The sequence below is a fragment of the Prionailurus bengalensis genome, chromosome B2 (assembly GCF_016509475.1).
Source record: "Prionailurus bengalensis isolate Pbe53 chromosome B2, Fcat_Pben_1.1_paternal_pri, whole genome shotgun sequence".
In the NCBI taxonomy this organism is placed as follows: domain Eukaryota; kingdom Metazoa; phylum Chordata; class Mammalia; order Carnivora; family Felidae; genus Prionailurus; species Prionailurus bengalensis.
Window position 1 is genome coordinate 1698094 of NC_057349.1, and position 21668 is coordinate 1719761.

The 21668-nt window shown below is 51.4% G+C and overlaps 6 non-coding genes across 6 annotated transcripts; 3 read left to right on the forward strand and 3 right to left on the reverse strand.

The window, feature by feature from the left end:
- Positions 1-3140: 3140 nt before the first annotated feature.
- TRNAK-UUU lies at positions 3141-3213 on the reverse strand. The gene has a single exon. It is a non-coding gene; the product is annotated as a tRNA-Lys (tRNA).
- Positions 3214-7370: 4157 nt separating this feature from the next.
- Positions 7371-7443, forward strand: TRNAR-CCG. The gene has a single exon. It is a non-coding gene; the product is annotated as a tRNA-Arg (tRNA).
- Positions 7444-12976: 5533 nt separating this feature from the next.
- On the forward strand, positions 12977-13048 carry TRNAA-AGC. Its single transcript has one exon. It is a non-coding gene; the product is annotated as a tRNA-Ala (tRNA).
- Positions 13049-16264: 3216 nt separating this feature from the next.
- On the reverse strand, positions 16265-16336 carry TRNAA-CGC. Its single transcript has one exon. It is a non-coding gene; the product is annotated as a tRNA-Ala (tRNA).
- Positions 16337-19078: 2742 nt separating this feature from the next.
- On the reverse strand, positions 19079-19150 carry TRNAA-UGC. Its single transcript has one exon. It is a non-coding gene; the product is annotated as a tRNA-Ala (tRNA).
- A 2010-nt stretch (positions 19151-21160) lies between these two features.
- Positions 21161-21233, forward strand: TRNAF-GAA. The gene has a single exon. It is a non-coding gene; the product is annotated as a tRNA-Phe (tRNA).
- The last annotated feature ends 435 nt before the right edge of the window (positions 21234-21668 follow it).

Here is a 21668-nt window from a genome sequence, read left to right on the forward strand (position 1 = left end):
GTTACTTATATGTGGAATAAAAAGTAAAGCACCCAAGACACTAACAGAAAGAGATCAGACTTATGGCACCCGAGGCAGGGAGTGGGGGGTGGAGAATGGGGGAATTTGATGAATGTGGTCAAGAGGTAAAATCTTCTTCAGTGCCTAGGTGGCTCAGTCAGTTGAGCAGCCAACTTAGGCTCAGGACATGATGTCACAGTTCCTGGGCCCGAGCCCCATGTTGGGCTCTGTGCTGACAGCTCGGAGCCTGGAGCCTGCTTCAGATTCTGTCTCGCTCCCTCTTTACTCCTCCACCTCACAGGCTCTCTATCTCTCTCAAAAACCAATAAATATTTTAAAAAAAACCCTTTTTTTAAAAAAAGGTAAAAACTTCCAGTTACTAAAAAATAAGTACTGGGATATAATAAGTCATTTATAGTCAACTCTGCTGTATGGTATTTTCGAAAGTCATTAAGAGGTGATGGGTATTGAGGAGGGCACCTGTTGGGATGAGCACTGGGTGTTGTTTGGAAATCAATTTGACTATAAATTTCATATTTAAAAAAGTCATTAAGAGTATAAATCCTAAGAGTTCTTATCACAAAGAGAAACACATATTTTTTTTGTATCTATGACATGATGAATGTTAACTAAAGTCATTGTGATAATCGTTTCACAATACATGTAACTCAAGTTGTTACGCTGTATGCGTTAAACGTATACAGTGCTCTATGTCACGTACATCTCAATAAAACTGGATAAGAAAACTGGGTTTTGGGAGTGCCTGGGTGGCTCAGTTGGTTGTGTGTCTGACTTCGGCTCAGGTCCTGATCTCACAGTTCCTGGGTTCAGGCCCTGCATTGGTCTCTGTGCCGACAGCTCGGAACCGGAGCCTGCTTTGGATTCTGTGTCTCCCTCTCTCTCTGCTCCTCCCCCACTCACGCTCTGTCTCTTAAAAATAAATAAGCATTTAAAAAAATGAGAAAAAAGAAAACTGGATTCTGTTGGCCAATAGTATTTTTGCGTTCTTCTTTATGCTTGATCATTTCCTGTTCAGTTGTATCAATTATTCCGAGAGAGGTTTTGAAGTTTTCAACTATAATTGTGGATTTGTCTATTTTTCTTTTCTTTAAAAAATTTTTTTTAATGTTTATTTATTTTTGATACAGAGAGAGACAGGGCATGAACAGGGGAGGGTCAGAGAGAGAGGGAGACACAGAATCTGAAGCAGGCTCCAGGCTCTGAGCTGTCAGCACAGATCCCGATGCGGGGCTCGAACTCACAGTCCATTAGATCATGACCTGAGCGGAAGTCGGAAGCTCAACAGACTGAGCCACGCAGGCGCCCCTCTATTTTTCTTTTCAATTCTAGCAGTTCTTAGTTTTTTCTTCGCATATTTCACAGCTCTGTGGTTTGGTGCGTGCGTATCAGGGATGACTCTGCCATCTTGGAAATGTACAATTTTTACCGTTATATCGTGTCCTTTTTTGTCTCTGTTAATGATCTTTGTCCTGAGGCTTACTTTACTGATGACATAGTTACTCCGGCTGTCCCTCGTGACATATCTGTTTTCCCCTCGTAATTTCAGCCTGCCTCTGTATTTATATTTGTCGTGAGCTTCCTGCAGACAGCAGGGTCATGTTTTCTAATCCACCCTCTTAATATCTGTATTTTGACTGGTGTACCTAGACTGTTTATATCTAATGCAATTATTGATACATTAGGGCTTAAGTCTGGCATTTTATTTTTTTGCTTCTGCTTGGTTCTGTGATTTTCGCTTTTTGTTCCTTTTTTTGGTGCTTTTTTATGGACTACTTGTACATCTTTCAGATTCCATATTCCTTTTTGTATAGCATTTTGGACTGTCTGCCTTCACATAGATTCTCAGCAGCTGCTCCAGGACGTACATCATGTGGATTTGCCTTCCCACAGACACCTCGTGTCACCGTTTTGCCTAAACCGTAGTAACCGTCCCCTCCCTTCTTGTCACTCTACCCTTCCTCATTTGCAATGTCCTTGTCTTAGCAATTTCTTTTATGTACATTAGAACCATGCCAGGCAATGTTACACCTGTTCCTTCAAACTGTCAAACACTAACTTAGAAAGCTGATGATGAAAATTTATTATATTTGCCTTGTTTCTTGCTTACAATGTATTTTCTTCCTTCCTGATGCCCAACATTGCTTTCTTTATCATTTTCTGTCTGCTTGGAGAGCTTACCGGAGCCACTGTTTTAGGGTAGTTCTGCTGCGAGCAATCATCTTAGTTTTCCTTGATCTGGAGTATCTTGTTTCCCCTTCATTCCTGAAGGATATTTTCTCTGGATATAGTATTTCGGTTTGACACTCCTTTTCTTTCAGCGCTTGAAAAAGTGCCATCTTGGGGGGCACCTGGGTGGCGCAGTCGGTGAAGCGTCCGACTTCAGCCAGGTCACCATCTCGCGGTCCGGGAGTTCACGATCTCGCGAGATCTCGAGTGATCTCGCGTGAGTTCGAGCCCGCGTCGGGCTCTGGGCTGATGGCTCGGAGCCTGGAGCCTGTTTCCGATTCTGTGTCTCCCTCTCTCTCTGCCCCTCCCCCGTTCATGCTCTGTCTCTCTCTGTCCCAAAAATAAATTAACGTTGAAAAAAAAAATTAAAAAAAAGAAAAAGTGCCATCTTGGGATGCCTGTGGCCTGTCGGTTGAGTGTGTCTAACTCTTTTTTTTTCAGCTCAGGTCATGATCCCAGGGTTGTGGGATCAAGCCCCACATCAAGATCTGCACTAAGCGGGGAGCCTGCTGGACACTCTCTCTCTCCTCTCTCTCTGACCCTCCCCTGCTTGCACACTCCGTTGCATACTCTGTCTCTAAAATTAAAAAATATATATATGCCACTCTTTCTGGCCTCTATGGTTTCTGATGAAATTGCCACTGTCATTCAAATTATTTTTGTTTCCATTTTTTTTTTCTTGTTTTTAGAGTTCAGAAGTGTTGGTTGCTCTTCTTTCCAGTCACCTGATGACTCTTCTCCAAAAACCCCATAAAAGTGTGAATCTCCAGGCCAGCAATCTCCATAGAGGTGGCGCCTACAAATCAAAGAGTAGACAAAGTTCCAGTCAATGTGCAAGCGGAACCCTTCTCTCTTACACCCTTTGGGTGCTCAGCACAAAACAAGAGTGATTACGCCTGAACAGGGACTTGAACCCTGGACCCTCAGATTAAAAGTCTGATGCTCTGCCAGCTGAGCTATCCAGGCTCACACACTGCTCCCTCACTGTGCGTATCTAATATTGGTTTGCACATTGGGGCACTTCCTATCGTTTCGTGTCCTGGTTCTCAAATAACATCCTTTGAATTCTCCTCACTGGGAAAAAGTGCCCTTAGAGACACGTTACAGTCTCCGGGACCCTTTCCTCTTTTTCTCTCCTCTCTGTCCCCCACCCCCCAGTTGTTCAGAACCAAAGATGCACCCTCTCCTCCAGGAAGCCGACAGGTTTTCAGAACGGAGGCTCTGGGTTCTAGCCAAGCACCGGCACCTGAATGTTTCCCATTTGCACGCACGCTGCTCACACGGCCCATGTTTGCCCCCTTACACGTCGGAGGGGCCGACCATGAAGGAGGAAGAGCTTGAAGGCGCACGACAATGTTCCACAAGGGACCCCTCCCTCTGCTGTTGGGCGGGACCGCCGTCCCCGGGCAGCGCGAGCAGTCCCAGGGCTGAGAGAGCGGGGACAGCCGCGGAGCGCTGTCGGGGTCGCCCTGAAGGCAGCGCCTCCTCCCTGGGGTGCTCGCGGCCCAAAGATTTCAGAAATAGTAGTGCTGACAGAGCGACCTCGTCCTGCCTCGTTCCTCCCCCAAACACCCACAGACAAGGGCGGTAATCAGTCCCGACACGCGCTCAGACGCCGAGTGTCTGCGACGGTGCACCTGAGTGGGGGCGGGGGGGGGTCTCAGCAAGCAGGGGGCCTGGGCGTCATCCTCTGCACCTGGGGCCTTCCTTCAGGACCAAAGTCCTCCTTCCTGTCGTTCCTGTGATTTTCCCCTTCCTCCTCCTCCCCCTCCTTCCCTCCCCCTCCTCCTCGTCCACTTTTCCCTGTCTCCTCCTCCCTCCGGTCCTCCCCCTCCTCCCCTTCCTCTCTCCTCCCCCTCCTCTTCCCCCTCCCTCCCCCTCCTCCTCCTTCTCCCTCCCTCCCCCTCCTCCTCCTTCTCCCTCCCTCCCCCTCCTCCCTCCCCCCTTCCCCCTCCCCCTCCTCCCTCCCCCTCCCTCCTCCTCCTCCCTTCCCCTCCCCCTCCTCCCTCCCCCTCCTCCTCCTCCCTCCCCCTCTTCCTCCTTCTTCCTCCCTCCCCCTTCTTCCTCCTTCTCCCTCCCTCCCCTCCCCCTCCTCCCTCCCCCTCCTCCCCTCCCCCTCCTCCCTCCTCCTCCCCCCTCCCCCTCCTCCTCCTTCTCCCTCCCTCCCCCTCCCCTCCCCCTCCTCCCTCCCCCTCCTCCCTCCCCCTCCTCCTCCTCCCTCCCCCTCCTCCTCCTCCCTCCCCCTCCTCCTTCTCCCTCCCTCCCCCTTCTCCTCCTTTCCCCTCCCCCTCCCCTCCCCCTCCTCCCTCCCCCTCCTCCCTCCCCCTCCTCCTCCTCCCTCCCCCTCCTCCTCCTCCCTCCCCCTCCTCCTCCTTCTCCCTCCCTCCCCCTTCTCCTCCCTTCCCCTCCCCCTCCCCCTCCCCCTCCTCCCTCCCCCTCCTCCTGCCCTTTTCCTCCTCTCCTCCTCCCTCCTGTCCTCCCCTCCTCTCCTTCCTCTTTCCTCCCCCTCCTCCCTCTCCTCCTCCTCCCCCTCTGTCCTCCTCCCTCCTCTCCTTCTCCCTCCCTCCCCCTCCTCCTCACTCCTCCCCCTCTTCTTCCTCCTCCTCCTCCTCTCCTCCCTCCAAATTCACCATCTCTTCCTGCTTCAGTCTTCTCTCACTGTCTGCTGCTCCTATTGAAAGTAAAGGTGTATCCAAGGGCCTTGGGACCCCTGGACTGTGGTGAAGCCAGCACAGGGAGTACTGGATTGAGGAGAGGACAGAGATACAGCTTACTCAGGATCCCTCCAGCAGGAGGCAATAACAAGCCAGCTCCACGTAAACCAGCACTTGTACCTTTGGTTCCAGTCTCAGCCTTATTAAAGAGCAAGGCGGAAAGAGAAAAGGCATCAGAAAAAGAGAAAGAGAAAAGAGAAAGGTTCAGAAAAGGTAGCCACAGGCGACTTCCTCTCCCTGTTTCCCCAGCTGTGTCTGCACCAGCGAGCAAGCAGGTGGCAGGTAGCATAGAAAACCTGACATTTCTTTACCTTTTCCTTCATGGTCGGCCGCTGCGCACACAGCACGTGGGGTCAGTGCCCAGATCTCCAGGGCTACAGACGTTATTCCTGCGGGAGCGAGCAAACGTATGGTTCGAATCACAACTCACGGGACATGCTGCGCTTTCCGAATTCAGAACTTAAGAATAGGCCCTAAATTAAGTGGCTGACATGACCAAATTGGGAGACTCTTGCTCTAAAGGTGTGAATTCATATTTGATCCAGGGTTTGGCAGGCCCTCTGATTTAGTAAAAATAAAAATAAAGAGGAAGGAAGAACCCTTTTCCAAAACTACAGAAGCCTCTTCTGACTAGGGACACCCTCTCCCACCCACGTCCTCGAGTAAAATATCCAGACAGATGCAGCAAGAATAGGACTTCCACACTCTCCAGGCCTCCTTGGATTCCTCACAAAATGGTTCATGGAAAATATTTAAGATTTTTAGAGAAATGCTGCCTGGAGCACATCGGATAAAACTCTCAGAGAAAGAAGCACTGAATGGCTTTGGGGGGAAATTGTATCATCCCTAGAAAGAAAAGTTTATGTTTTTCAAACGCTACCTACGTGCTGTTTAGTGTCATTTTTAAAACATCTGTGCCAGACTTCGTGTCCTGACGTCGCCGCCTTCTCCGCAAGAAAGAAATGTGGACGGTTTTGCCCAGTGCACCAGCCTTACTCTGCTGCTTATGCGGACCGTGAATTTGTTCCTCCCCCAAACTGAACAACAAAAAATTCCAGTTTTTAAAAGTTTGGTGGCGTTTTGAGGTCTCTGTCTGTCTGCTATTCCTTGAGCACAAAATCCACAAGGAAGAATTAGAGGAACAGCAGCCGAGACCCTTCCCAGCCTGTGAAGGAGCTTGAGTTCAGGAACTTTGGTGCGGGCCTCCTTCTGACAGGTGCGTGGTTCCGTTCCTTCTGCCGGTGCCCGGAGCCTCCCCAAAAGGGGATCCAAGGGACCGTCATGCAGTCTTCTCACTGAACCCATCTCCAGAAAGAAAGGCGTTCAACTGAGTCAGATGCATAGGAAACATCTGGAAGCATCTCCTTGGTCCAACCAGACCCACCGGGGCCAGGCCTTAACGCTTAGCCTCCTCTGGTCTCAGAAATGGCGACTCATCCTGGCAAGTTCGGTAAGACAGAACATCCCATCCCGAGCATGGCCTAAAGGGGTTCTTCAGCGTGACCTAACCCTGCCTGCCCAGGGGATCCAGCAACTGACCGGCAGGTGCAGAGGCGAGAGGACTAGTGGAGGAAAGACGGTGCTGGGCACAGGAAAAGAAAGAGCAGTGTGGCCTGTCTGGACTCTTCCAGAAACCCAGAGGATAAGGGACGGGGAGGATCTGTCAGTGCTTTACTTTGGGGGGTGGTGGTGGCTGTGGGGGGTTCTGACCCGTCCTACCCCGACAACTGGGCCGCGCACATTTCACACGAGGTGGCCCCCGGTGGTTCCGGGGGGTCGATGCGCGGGGGTGCCGGGAACGGGGCAGCCCTTGGGCCGTTAGAGTCCAGGAGGCCGACGCCCGTGCACGCGGTTTGCGCCCTACCCCCTCCCCACCTTGGAGCACTTCGGGAGTCAGCACAAGGCACCTGAGCCAGCCTCCGACGAAGATCAGGGACCAGCACCCCTCCCCACTGGGGGCGACCCCTGCCCTTGAGGGTGCAGGGTCAGGTTGTTAACGCCGCCGCCGCTGCCGAATGAGTTGTGGTAAAGTGTCTCCAGCGCGCGAAAGCAGGACGCGGCGGCCGCCTTTCCCCGGAGGAAGCCCGAAGGGCAGGGCCGACCAAACCCGGGCGCTCCCCCACCCTGGGGTCAGCGACCCTGGGGCTCTTATTTCTCCCCCCGCAAATCCCCCCTCCCCACGCGTGGTCTTTGCCAGCGACTGAGGCAGAGACCTTGGAGGAATCACGTCACTCTGTCCCCCTCCTGCACCTGTTCTAAGTAATGGTTGTTAGGGATCCCGAATGGGGTTTTGTTCCTTTTGGGGGGGGGGTTGAAGGCTGATAATTAAATCCTCCTTCAGCTATAAAATTAAATCTTAGAAGGGAGATATCTCAGCTTGTGGATTTGGAAACCCTCCCCCCATGGGCTGGCCGCGTGGCCTAATGGATAAGGCGTCTGATTCCGGATCAGAAGATTGAGGGTTCGAGTCCCTTCGTGGTCGCTGCTTTCTTGCTGGACAAGAAACGGTAACTCTTTCATTTGACTCGCAATGGAACGGACCCCTGAGAAGTTAAAGTTAGTCTTTATAAGCTTTTTGTAAAGTCTTCAGAAACCTAAAGTTTCTTCAGAAACCTAAAGTTAGTCTTTATAAGCTTTTTGTAAAGTCTTCGGAAACCTAAAGAAGTCTTTTGGAAACTGGCAAGCCTGTGTGCCAGTGAGTCACCAACAGCCTGCATTTTGCTAGTGGCCTCTAATCAGCAAAGATAGCAGTAAAGCACTAGTGAGTGAATAGTCACCAACATTGTCGCGCCCTGGATCTCCCGGCTTAAAGCCCCTCCCTAGAACTGGCTGATAATGGCCCAGAAAAGGAGGCGAGGGGTGGAAAAGCCAACTGTTAATGCTTCTCTGGAAAGCCGGGTTTCAAAGGGCTTCTATGCAAGAGTAAGAAATACCAGGGGCCGGGGATACCGAGCCCAGAAGAGGCCCTTGAAATCTGAACACTCATAGTGAGTGTCTGTCTGTTACTTCTCAGACTGAACTATCCGGGCTCAGGGATCCAACTTTCCCTGAGAATTTAGTCAAAGCCAGTAAGTCAATTATTCTCTAATCTTTCCATTATTTGTCTTTATTACAAGCGCACAGTGTTGGTATGTTCCATCACGTGATTTGTGGGAAAAGGTGTGAAGGACCGGACTTGATGTTGACCCAAACCAGCGTCATCTTACCAAAACTTGGTTCTGAACCAGGGATCAAGTCAGCCCCAGGCTGTCCCTTCTGATCTAATCTCAGAGGGATCAATATTTCAACTGCTTCTTCAACTGTTCACATGATTTGTAACTTTCACTTTTGGACGACTTCCTATCCCTTAAGCATTGTCGTTTTCCACCACCCACTCACGCACTTACCACTCACCCAGAAAGATTTGGGATCCAGGTTTTGGTGGTGCTGAATGGAAGGGTGGGGGAGGGAGCCAGAAGAAAAGAGAGAGGTAGGGGAGCTCCGTTGGAACATCTCTGCTTCTCTGCTTAGTGTCTGTTTCGTGACTCAAAATTAGACTCAATAACTATGTCTGTTAGGTGCTTTATTTTTCCTCTCCTTTCATCTTTCCCTCTCTGTTCCGTTCTTCAATGTTACTGAAAAATAGAACTCAAGGTGAACTTGTAAGTGTTGGGTAGGTGTTTGCTTCTTGATGGAAATACGGTGAGTTCTCCCCCCGCCCCTTTTTTCTGTCTTATCTTGTCTTCCTTTTAGCAAAACAGCCGTCTGTGTGGTAGCAAAGACTACAGAGTAGGACCTGGGACCAGGCGGCTGCAAAGACAAGGAACATTAGATCATTGCTTTTCTTGTGAGGTGAGCAGGGGAGTCATGAGAACATGAGTGAAAAAGTACAAGAAAGGTTTGGTTACATGGCAGAGAACACATATGGAGATACTGGGGTCGTATGTCGGTACTGAAGCCCAGAGAAATCAGCCTGTGCCAGACATCCTTCATAAAGCATCAGTGTCGTTTGGGGGCAGTTTTGAAAAACCTAACAATTGGCAAGAGAAAGTTCACTAATTTTGAAATCATTAAGCTAGAGCCTCTCTGGCATTTCTGATTCAAGAAACTTCCCACTCCAATCTGAGATTTGTACACAGTAGCTCAAATATATTTACATTAAAACACCTAGGGAGGGCTGGCTCGCCCAGTGGGTGGGGAATGCAACTCACGATCTTGGGGTTGTGAGTTCAAGCCCTGCATTGGGCATGGAGCCTACGAGAAAAAGTGTATTTAAATTAAAAAGCATTTACCCATTATATGTAATAATTATATACAATTATTTATATAATTAACTTAGTTGGGTTTTTGTTCTCTTTTGAACTAAGGAATTTGTAACAGAAAGCATCACAATTATTTTTCTGCTAACTAGTGATGTGGGACACAACAAATACACCTCATTACTTTTGGGATTTTTCTCTACAAAGTGTTGGAAAAATATTTGGTGTAGTCCAGCAGTTGCTTCGAAGATGCCAAAGACAATATTTTTTAAAAGTTCTCTCTTTTTAAACATATTTATTTTTGAGAGACAGAGAGAGCAAGAACAGGAGAGGGGCAGAGAGAGAGGGAGACACAGAATCCGAAACAGGCTCTAGGAGCCCAGCTGTCAGCACAGACCCCGAGGCAGGGCTTGAACTCGTGAACAGTGAGATCATGACCTGAGCCACCCTTAAAAGTTCTCCTTTAACATCAACAATGATAAGTCATGCTGGTCATACATACCCTTAATATGTGATGAAAAATATATATAGATAGATCTATGAATACATGAATATTTATACTTTGTGGTCTTCCTCCCCAGAACTCAGCGCCCCAGCCTAATCATGACCAAAAGAGCAGACAATTCCAGCAGAGAGCATCTTACCGAATACCTCACCAGAGTTCCTCTAAAGTATCAAAGTCATTGTGATGGCCAATCTTGTGTGTCCACTTGAACCGGCTAAGGGATTCGGGGAGAAGTGCTAAAACATTATTTCTGGGTGTGTCTGAGAGTGTTTCCGGGAGAGGTTAGCATTTGATTCAGTAGACTGAGTGAACAGACCTGCCCCCACCAATGAGGGCCCAAGAGGAACAAAAGGGCAAAGGAGAGGAGACTGTCTCTCGCTTGAGCTGGGAAATCTACATTTCAATCTACATGTTGAAAATCTACATTTTCAGACATCCTGAGCTCCTGGTTGGAAGGCTTTCCAACTGGGACTGATGATGCCACTGGGTTTTCTGACTCTCCAGCATGTAGATGGCAGATTATAGGACTTCTCAGCCTCCACAACTACATGAGTCAATTCCCACACGAAATCTCTTCTGACATATGTCTTGTTACAGTAAAATAAAATGAGAATACCCTCAAAAATCCCCCAAGCAAACAAAACCCTGCAAACCACATAAGTGAACCCAAATCTAGCTTATTTCATGAATACAAGTAAAACTTAATGGAGGTTATTTGCTGTAAATGTCTCTAATAATCGTAAAAGAAGCTTGTCATCTTCCTAAAATGGTGTAAGATCATCACTTTTAACCATCTCCTGCTGTCTTGGCCCCCCCCCCCAATGTAATAACCGGTCATTTTAAAGGTTAAACAGCGTCCTCATTTTCACTCTATAAGCCATCTTGTGATGCCATGCCCCTGAGCTTCTTATCAGTGTTGGAACTGAAGACTGAGTTCCGGAACTGTTTCTGGTGCACAGTAAACCCTTACTAAACACGATTTCACTGCTTGGCTTTGATTTTTACTGTTTCTGGATTTTTGACAATCTCTATGTATCCTACTGGCTTTGTTTCTCTGGAAAGCCCTGATTAATACAGTCATCAAAACCAAGAAAAATCTAAGAAACTGTCGCAGAAAAACAACAACAACAACAACAACCCTGAAGACACATACAAGTAAATGTAATGTGTATTGTGGATCGGACAAAGGCTATTAGGCTAAAAACTAAGGAAATCTGAATAGACTACGGAATTCATTTAATAAAATGTATCAATTGGTTTATTAATTTAGCAAATATATCATCTTAATGTTAGAGAATCATAAGAGACACTGGATGCTGGGATAGAAGAAATCTCTAACATTCTCAAGGGTTTTTTCTTGAAAATCTATTACTGTTCTAAAATTAAACGCCATTTACAAAATAAAAATGACTTCTGTCGGGACATACAAGAGAAGAGAGTGTTTAAAAGGGTTTAGAGCAAAGATTCCTCCGCAGGGTGAATGCTCGCGCGTAACCGAGCTGTGTCCCCCTCGGCGCCCACACTGACACGAGGGTGACTTGGGGCGCGGGTGCCCCTGATTTCTGTGCAGGTGTCCTTCCATCCAGCGCGGGGTAAAACAAAACGGCAATTGTGGGGGGGGGGGGGGAAGTGCCAGAACGCCCCGCCCCTGGGCTCAGCCCGCGGCCTACACGAGTTCCGGGGGTCGAGAGGTCGTGGGAAGTGAAAGAATGCGCACAAGGCTAGCAGTGGATCAGCTCAGGGCCTGCGCGCACCTGGCAACGCTCGGGAGCGCGGCGGTGTCTAGTCTTCGTTCCAACCGTACCGTTTACTCACTGCTGAACCCCGCCCCCACCCCCGTTCGTCCTTGTGCTTGAAACCCAAACGCGCTAAAAACCCGTCGCTGCCAGTGAGATGCGCGAGCAGAAAACCGGGTTACAACGCGTTGCTAGACTCGGCGCTGCTTCCACGTAGGGTGCGTACATCGTGGCGCCCCCAAATCCCAGGACCCCGGCTCCTGGAGCGGATCCTCGACCCGCTGCGCCCTGGAAATGCGCGGCCTCCGTGCGCTGCGACACAGGCCGCGGGACACTCTCAGGGTCCCAGGACCTTCCGCAAAACCAGCGAAGGGACTTCCCTTCTCCGAACCTCCCTCCTCGGGGCCTGGAGACCGCGTGGCGGGACCGGGCCTCGGTCACTTTCTACCTGCACATGCTCCCGGTCTCCCTCCACCCCCAGGCCTATCCCCCAACCACCCCTCCTCAGTCTTCCCCCTTCTCCTCCCCCTCCTCCCCCCATCTTCCTCCTTCCCCTCCTCCTCCCCTCCTCTTCCTCCCGCTCCCCTCCCCCTCCTCTCCCAGCCTCCCCTTCCTCCTCTCCTTCCTCCTCCCTCCTCCTCCTCCTCCTCCCCCTCCTCTCCCTCCTCCCCCTCTTCCTCCTCCTCCTCTTCGCGGCCTCTTCTCTCCTCCATCATCTCCCCTGCGCTCGCCCTGCTCCAGCCCTCCGCGGGTCCGCTCCTCAGCTCGGTCCAGGTCGAAGCCCTGGGCCTCTCCAGGGCGGTAACAACGTGACCTCTGCGGGCACCTGTCCGCTCCTCCCCGTCCCCTCTCCGGCCAGAGGGTTTAGGATTTTCTCCAAAACTCGCATCTGCGTTAACATTTGCACCGAATTTTGCGTAAAGGTGGGAAGTGACGACTCCGCGCCTCGGGGACTGAGGACAGTCGGGGACGCGCGGGCCTCGGGAGGGGTCACAGAGGGCGCGTTTGTGTCGCAGTTTGCTCCCAGCGTCCCCAGGCTCCCCTCGGTGCGCAGAAAGCTTGTGCAGCGGACACGGTCGGGGCAGGGCCGTGTCCTCTCGTGTGTTGTCCTCAAAACCAGAGCCACCGCGGCGCCCGAACAGAGGCGCTGTCGCGTCTCCAAAGGCGGTGCTGAACGTGGCCAACACACACCCTTGTCGCGTGTGGCGGGTCGCGTGCTGTGAATGAATTCCCTCTTGTCCCAAGTCCACACCGGAGCCGATCGTCTCCAGGGTGCCCACGGGGCGCGTCCTTGTGTCCCCGCGCTACCTTTTGTCTGTCTGGTGGCTTCGTGGGCAGAGAAGGACGTTTTCTGAGAAGGGGGATCTGAAGGTTCAGCAGGCCGCCTTGGGAGGAAGGTGGGGGCCTTCGGTTCCGGACGCGTTTCTCCCCGGGCGCAGCTGCGAGGCAGGATTCAGTCCGAAGATTTCGGAGGTGGAAGGACCTGCCAACCGATCCAGACGGTGCAGTGGCCATTCCCGAAACCCTTGCCCCCGAGGGGGTGTAGCTCAGCGGGAGAGCGCGTGCTTAGCGTGCACGAGGCCCCGGGTTCGATCCCCGGCACCTCCAAGCGTTCGGAGCCGGGTAGCTCGGCCCGGTACTTTTCCATCTCCGCAAAGTGCGCACTTCAGTTGTCCCTTGATCTCCCGACCAGACTGCTTCGCACAGTACAGAATCCACCCGAAGGGAGAGCACGGGACCGCTTTCGTTATTAGTAAGATTTATTCGTAATTATTACTAAGAAGTGGGAAGAAGAAAGACGAGGAGGCCTTTGGAGAAACTATCTCAGACACCCCCCCCCCCCCCCCCGTTTCCCTCAGCTGTGCTTGCCTCAGTGGACACACTGCTGGCCCAGGAGACACCTGTCCTGCCGGTCGTCCGGTCCCCACTCGCCCCTGCACCCCCGCCCACCCCCCAGAATCTTGATTGGGCAGCAAAAGGTCGGCCGGTCAGCAGCCCCGGGCGCTGGGACCCCAGCTCGTTCCTGTGTTTAGGCTTGCGTCCAGGGGAGGGCGCCTCGGGTGCCTGGGAGGCGCCCTGAACCCGCAGCGGGAACGTTACCCCCAGAGGTAGCGAGCCGCCCCCAGAGCCCTGACAGCAGGGGCAAATGGGGCTACGCGTTCCCGTGGGGCACCCGGGGTTGAGCCCACTTCTCGCAGGAGGACGGGAACCTGCGGGTGGGAACAGAGACGAGGCGCCCCCGCCCCCCCCCCCCCCCCCCGCACCGCAGCCTGCGCTCTGGTGGAGATGCGGGTGCAGAGACCCACCCCGCGGCCCCTCTGCCCCTTGTTTCCTCTCCGAGTCCTCCGCCGCCGCCCCCTCCTCCTTTCCGCACTCGCCCCGGTGCTGCCTCCTCGGGCAGCTCCGCTCCCTTCAGCTCCCGCGGCCGCGCTTTCCCGGCTGGCGGTTCTGGAACCTTCGCGGTGGACAAAGAGGTCTGGGGAGGCGCTTCGATACTATGGACGCCTCCCTACACCCGCCGCCCGTGGGGGTGGGGGGTGGGGGCTCAGAGCGCGCCGGAGCCGTCCGGGGACAAAGGGACGCGCGCCTTCGCCAAGTCCCCCCGCACGGTCCCCAGGGGGTTGGCAGCCGCTGAGTCCTGCTCCAACATCTTGTCTCCGATCCACAGGTCACCTCGGGGCGACGGGGTTATTCACCGCCTTCCTCCTCAAGGTCGTCTCCCTCTGGGCGCGCGCTCCGGCCACTTCCCAGCGACGACGGAGCCTCGCCGGGCGATTCCGGGCAGAGGAGCGCAGGGGTGAACCGGAGAGCGACACGCGGTCAAAGGAGAGAGTCAGGAAGGTACAGTTTCCGCACGGGGACAAGAGAGCCCGATGGAAAGTGACAGGAGAACCGACCATCCGGGATCCCTTCCAACAACAGCAGGGAAGCCGCTGTGGTGATCGAGGTTGGAATATTTGTCCACAACCCCCGGGGGCGGGGGGGACTGTTGTGACTGTGAACCTGCCGAGAAGAGGTCCTTGCTCTGCGTCCAGAGCGCCTCCCTGGTGCCTCGCTGTGGGTCTCCGGAAGGTGAGGCCCAGGCCCGGGTTCTGACCCGATGTGACAGCATACACATACTGGTTTTTATGTGGGATCTGTACCCTCTTTCCATCTGGGTCTAAGTTCCCTGAGGCAACGATTCGGGTTCTGCCCTTTTGTGCCCTTCTTGTAGCATTTCCTGCCCGGGTGACAGCGAGAAGCTTTGGCGGTGCAAAGGCCCTGGGGTACTGATGCGGGAAATCTGTGATACAGCCAGGCTGCCCCGAGGAGGAGCTGCACGTTTGGGGTTCCAACCTGAGTTGAGGTGGGCCATGCATGTCCGGGTCTGCGGCTTCTAGGTTCTGGGGTCAGCTACTCCCTCCCCCTGGAAAAAGTGTATCCCAAATAGGGATGCCCTCCAGAATTACATGGCCCGAGGGGGACTTACTGTCTGTCTTGCCTTTTATTTAGCAGCTGCTGGAGAGCTTCCCTGAGGCCGTTCCAGGGCTCCACACCAATCACAGCGAGGCCAAGGCCATAAAGAGCAGGAGCAGGATCGTGCCCGGAGAACCCGCGCGAGGCAAAGTGGAGGAAGGTGGTCCCAGCGGTTTCCCTTGCTGGTTCCTGCGCCCAGTCGGGAGTCAGGAGGAAGAATCACAAGGGACGCTCGCTCGCTCAGCCTTTGCTCAGGTAATTCCACCAGCAGCGTGTCGCCAACACGCCTGGATGGCCGCAGCCCAGCGATGGCCCTGGCAGGAAGTTCTGTGGCCTCGCTGGTACAGGGTCCGTCTGCGGCGCGAGCCCAGGAGGAAACCCAGCTGGGGGGGGGGGGGGATGGGTCCCTGCTCCCTCTCGTGATCCTGGAGGAGCGATGAGGAACGTGCTTTTAATTCTTCCAAAGGAGGGGATTTAGGCACCGTCTTTCAGATTTCTCGACGCCCCGGTCGAAAACACAAAAGGAGCAGGCGAAGGCTGGTGCGCTCACCCACGGGGCTCGCGCGGGAAACGGGCGCCTCGCAGAGATGCTCCCGGTTGCGCTGTCCGCGCCGTCTCTGCAACAAGTGTTGGTCTGTGTGAACACAGGACCTTGGTACACCCGCCCCATCCCACCAAGACCCCGGCGGCCCCGTCTCCGCGGGACTCTGGGTGTGGTGCTCCGAGAGGTGTTAATCCACCTAAAGATTTAAGAGCAAAATGTCCGGGTTCCCGAGACTTAGCTCCCGGCGGCGCTTTGGTTGAGGGGGTGGTGGGGTTAGTTGGGGTCTTCGAGGGTGTGTTCTGGGTACACTTGCGAGAGTCGCGCCGATTCGGAATAAAACATAAAATAACCGAGCCGCCAACCCCAGGGCCTGTCCCTTACCGTCCCGCCCCGGCTCCCAAATTACGGCTTAAACTCCCGCAGGGCTGGTAGGCACCCACTGCCCACCCCGCGGGAGCCTGGCGGGGTTCGCACCAGCGCGGTCCTGGCGTCCCCGGAAGCGGGGGCGCGGTGGGGGGCACCCTGGGCGCGGGGGGGAAGCAGAGGAGCCCGGCCCCGCCCCCCCCGCCTTGGACCGCAAGGTGCTCCTCAAACCTAGGAAACGTCACAGATGCATTCTTTCCCTTTCCTGCCCTGCTCTTCAGGGGTTCTGCCGGGTGAGACCCGCGGCAGACGTCCCCGTGGATGTGGCTGCCCCGTGGGGCTTCAGGCGGCCTTGCGGCCGTGCCTCCTTCTCCCGCGTTTCTTTGAGAACGCCCGCGACCCGGGCGGCACCAAATCCCACGAAGCGGGAACGACGTAATAGTGGAGGAAAAAAGCACGGGTGGAGGAGCCGGGGGTCGAACCCGGGGCCTCGTACATGCGAAGCACGCGCTCTACCACTGAGCTACACCCCCCGCCGCAGGGGGCGGTATCACCTGTAAAGTGAAAACCGCGTCCGCGGCTCACGTTGTATTTCCGTCGGAGAAAGTAGACGCGCCCAGCTCGGCGAGTTCAGGCTGCACCTGCTGTAACGAGGTCTGCAGCTCAGTGGGGTCTCCGCTTCTCAATGAGGGTCGGAGTTCCGGCCTCTGGAGTTGTTTCTTGTTTCCAATGCATTATTTCCAGCTTCTGTGCGGAAAGGGCGCCGCCTAACGCCCGCCAGCGTGTCCCTCCTCTTGTCACCGCCTGAGGGCTCAGCTGGCTTCTGAGAAGCAGGGCGCTGAGGGGGCGAGAGCAAGATACAGCCCTGACGTGTACAATCCAGGGACTTCTACTCTGTCCTCATCTAGGCACGCAACTTCCGAGGTTCCTTCGAGGATCCAGACGAGTTGAACAAGAATTTAAGGATGAAAGGCAAGGGAGAAATCTGGAACGAGGAACCAGGTCCAATCACAGGGCTCGGGCTCTTCCTAGAGCAAATACTTACACCTAGGGAGACCTGCAGCTTGAATTGTGCAGATAGTGACGCCTTCTGCACAAAATAGTAACTATAGAAGGAGGGGAGACAGTTCTGTTCTTTTTGTCCTTGTTGTGACTGGTCTGTTGATTTGCTTTTGCTTTGGGCGCGTATGTGGAGCAGTAAGGGGGAAACGAATAGTTTGAGTTTGGATAGGCATATTTCAAGTATCTACAGGATAGCCCCTTGAGGCTGTCTCTTAAACACATTACAAGCGGAGTCTGGAATTCTCGAGACATCTCTGACCCTGAATTTCGGACATTCATGTGTCTGGGAGGAGAGTGCCGGTTAGGAGTGGGTAGAGCAAGGACTTAAAGTTGTCCATTAAGACCAGAAGATAAAGGGGGCACCTGGGCACCTGGGTGGCTCAGTGGGTTGAGCATCGACTCTTGATTTCAGCTCGAGCCATGATCAGGGTCGTGGAATCAAGTCCCAAGTTGAGTTCTGCACTGATAGCACAGGGCCTGCTTGGAATCCTCCCTCCCTCTCTCTCTCTCTCTCTCTCTCTCTCTCTCTGTCTCTCTCTCTCTCTCCCTCTGCCCCCTCTCTAAATAAATAAACTTGGGGCGCCTGGGTGGCACAGTCGGTTAAGCGTCCGACTTCAGCCAGGTCACGATCTCGCGGTCCGGGAGTTCGAGCCCCGCGTCAGGCTCTGGGCTGATGGCTCAGAGCCTGGAGCCTGTTTCCGATTCTGTGTCTCCCTCTCTCTCTGCCCCTCCCCTGTTCATGCTCTGTCTCTCTCTGTCCCAAAAATAAATAAAACGTTGAAAAAAAAATTAAAAATAAATAAATAAATAAACTTAAAACGTTTTAAAAAGACTAGTAAAGAACTTACTGGTATTTGTGGAAAAAAAAAAGAGATTGCTCCTAGACTGATCTCATCTGTAAAACATTTATACTTCTCATCATGGCCTTACATTTTCCTGAGAACACCAGTAAAAGTCCCACTCCTGCTATCAGCTTCCGGATAAGGTGGTGATGTCTTCTTTGCCTATCATTGCCAGTCTGGGACGATTTTAGTTATACAATGTTGTGTATCAAACTCCTCAAAATAGAGTGACTTTAAACACCTATCTATCACATTTGCTCACAATTCCCTGGGTCAGAAATTTTGGCTGGGCCTTCCTCTGGCCCAGAGGAATAGCCAGCTGGGGTATTCTCTGCTCTTCACAGAGCTTGTAGCAAGGCTGGCCTCACAGGTGCCAGGGGGCACCACCCTGTGCGGTTTTCTGTTCCCTTCTCTCTTTACGGTTCTAGCTTGGGCTCCCTCATAGCACGGTGATCCTTCGTGGACGCCTCGCAGGTCGGCTTCCCGGAGTGGCCACTTTGAGAGAAGCAATCACAGAACGTGTAGGTCACTTAGGCCATCAGTTCCACCAGTCCCCAAAGGACACTCTTTGAGTAGAAATACTGTCCACAGGGCCGGTTTATTGACAGGGAGGGTCTCCTGCCTCCACAGCACACCTAGGGCTCCTCCACCTTCTTTGGACGCAGTGGGATGGGAAGATGGAAAGGACCCAAGGGCATGGTTGACTTCTTAGAAGACGAGAGCTCTCCATTCCCCGGATTTATCGGAAAGCGAAGCATTCTCTGCTGCAGAGGATGAACATTACTTTGTCTCCAAAATGAACGCAGGTCGAGTTGGGATTTTCCTTACTCTGTCATTTTTCAGGCTCTTACTGAAGAAACAAACAAAAGTCCTTGTTGGGATTCATGTGTTCTATTCCTGGTATGTGATGAAGGTTCACCAATAGTGGTTTGTCCAAGGCTTTGGTTTGCCGGCCAAAGTACTTTTCCAGAGACAGTTGGAATCCTGCTTGCGTCACCCTAATTTTTCCCATGCCCCGGTCTTTAGGATTAGCTGTTCAGGCTAACGAAATTGGGTTCCTCTCTCTCTCCCTCTCCCTCTCCTCTTCCTCACCCCCCCCACTCTCTCCCCTTCTCTCCTCCTCTCTTCCCTTCTCTCTCCCCCTCTCTTCCTCTTTCTTACCTCCTTTTGTAAAATGATACTCTGTGTGACAAAGCTGGTTATGTTGGCTGCATTCGGGGTTGTTGAATAAGTCTCCTTATTCCCCCTTTCTTCCTTCTGATGTTGCGCCAATCATGTTTACTTTCCGTGAGAGCAGAAGAAAAGAAAGTAACAAAAGGCAGAAAAGCAGATTTGGTTGGCGACTGGGGATAGGAAAAAGGGAGGTGCCCCTGGAGGTGCTGGGCATCGAACCCAGGACCTCATACATGCAAAGCATGCGCTCTACCGCTGAGCTACACCCCCAGGCAGGAGCTGCTTGTTTTGTGATATATTAGGAAATACAGCTATTTTCTGTATTCTTGGGCAAGGCTGTGTGTGTGTGTGTGTGTGTGTGTGTGTGTGTGTGTGTATGCGCGCGCGCACACCAGAAAATGCATTCTGTTAACTCCACTAATTGTATTTCTAAATCGGAATTTTTTTTTTTGTCTAGACTCAAGAATAGTAAATTCTAAATCCAAATTGATACTATTCCTGCTCCTAAGTTCTTCCCTGTCAGGGTCAGTCTTCTCTAAGATCTTACCGTCCTAATGCCTGTATTTTGTTTTGTTTTTGAGAACCACTGCCACAGAAAGTCTCCAGTTGGAAGTTTCACTTGACTTCATTCTCTTTTTCTCCACGTTTTTTTCCTCCTCCATAGATCATTGTACCTAATCTTCACTGACCATCTTGTCTGCACCCACCCACCTCTTCAAGGGTCTGTACTCATTCTCCTCCCTCACCCTCTACATGGAACCTTACCTTTCTCACCAGCCATTTTCAAGACCGGGATTTCATGCTCTGCAAAATCAAGGAAGCACTTTGACACCCTACGTGCAAAATGAAAATCATTATCACTTATTTCCAATCCTGCTGCTTCCCTCCATTCCGTATCTTGAGAAATGGTCTTAACCCCACGGCTGTCTGGCAAGTCCAGAAAAGAGAAGGAAAGAGGGAGGGAGGGAGGAGAGAGGGAGGCTGGGAAGGGGAGAGAGAGAGGAAGAAAACGTTTATGGGTTCACCTTCTGTCACACTCCTGCCTGCCTCTCCAACCCCAAGAAACCGGTCATCTAATCCTGTCACTATACATTAGTTTGCTTCTAAAGGTTTACACAAATTGAATCACATATTTACTTTTTTGATTTTCTTTCACTCATCATAATTATTCTGAGATTCATCCATGTTGTACATATCAATAGTTTATTCCACTTTATGCCGAGGAATATTCCATGGTATGAATAGACCACAGTTTGTTTATCAGTTCACCCATGGAAAGGCATTTGGGTTCTCTCCCATTATTGGCTCTTACAAGCATATGAATACTTGTGTCCCAGAATTTGTATGGACATAATAGTTTTATTTTTTTCTTTTGGATACATACTTAGGATGTGAGTGGCTGCATTCCGGGGAAGGTATATCTTCGACTTTTTAAGAAACTGACAGAGTGTCTCAAAGTAGTGCTGTTTTCCTTTGCCACTAACAGGATACGAGAGTTTCATTTCCTCCGCATTCTTGCAAACATTCGGTATGCTTGGCATTTTTAAATTTTAGCAAGTCATAAGTGCAATGGTATATCATTATGGTTTTAATTCATGTTTTGCTTAATGACCGATGTGGAACACCTTTTGTTTATTTGCAATCCTTATTGCTCCTTTGGAGAAGCATCTGCTTAAATATTTGTCTGTTTTAAAATCGTGTTTTCTTTTTGCTGGCTGTTTAGAGCGCTTTACACATTCTAGATGCAAATCCTTTATAAGATATAAAGGTGCAAACGTGGTTTGCAAAGGTTGTCTCCCAGTCTGTGACTGGCCTTGCTGTTCTCTTAAACAGTTTTGCACAGAGCAGGATTTAAAGTTTTTTGATGAGGTTAAATTTATCAAACTTTTATGCTTTTGCTGCTGTATCTACAAAATATTTGTCTGACCCAGGGTCACAAAGACTTTCTCCTATGTAAGGGACCTCACGAAATGTTTTCTTTGGTTTCCTTAATTTTCTGAGATGTGTCTGGATTAGCCAAGTTGCAGAAGAGCAGAAAGGTTTTCGGAGGAAACCCTACGCCTCTTTTCTGTCTTCCTCCTGCACCCACCTTCCCACCTGCCAGGAATTGGATGCAATATTAATACAGGCGGAAGACAAGAGATCCCCCAGATTTCTGGATAGGTACATGTATTGGACGATTAGTTTGCAACACTTGAAGAATCTTAAATCTCCTAAATTGGAAGTAGAAGACAATCTAAGTATTGCAAAACCAATTATTAGGAAGCCCTCCTCTAGGCAGCCGAAATAGCTCAGCTGGGAGAGCGTTAGACTGAAGATCTAAAGGTCCCTGGTTCGACCCCGGGTTTCGGCAGGTGGAGCCTTTTGTTGATCCTAACACAGACGACTCCGGTGACCCCGAGATCCACCTTGGCCATCTTGAAACTCCATAATAATGACACCTTAAAACTTATATTTTGTTAACTGATGTAGGAAAGAAAGTTGAACAACAAAATTCATGCTGATAATTCACAATGTTAATTCTACTTAATTAGAATGACATTAAGAAAGCAAGGGAAAAATACATTGACAGGTGGAGAGAGAAGGAAGAAAGGAAAAAAGTTTATACTTTATTACCACTTTTAATGGTATTTTCCCTCTCCTTAAAAAAATGTATTTATTTATTTATCTATTTATTTTCTGAACGATGGGTACAGTCAAGAGGAAGAATCCATGTCGGGGAGAAAGCCACAAACTATTGCCCCTGGGATGACCACATATTATACTCCAGACTCTTATCTCAAAAGCA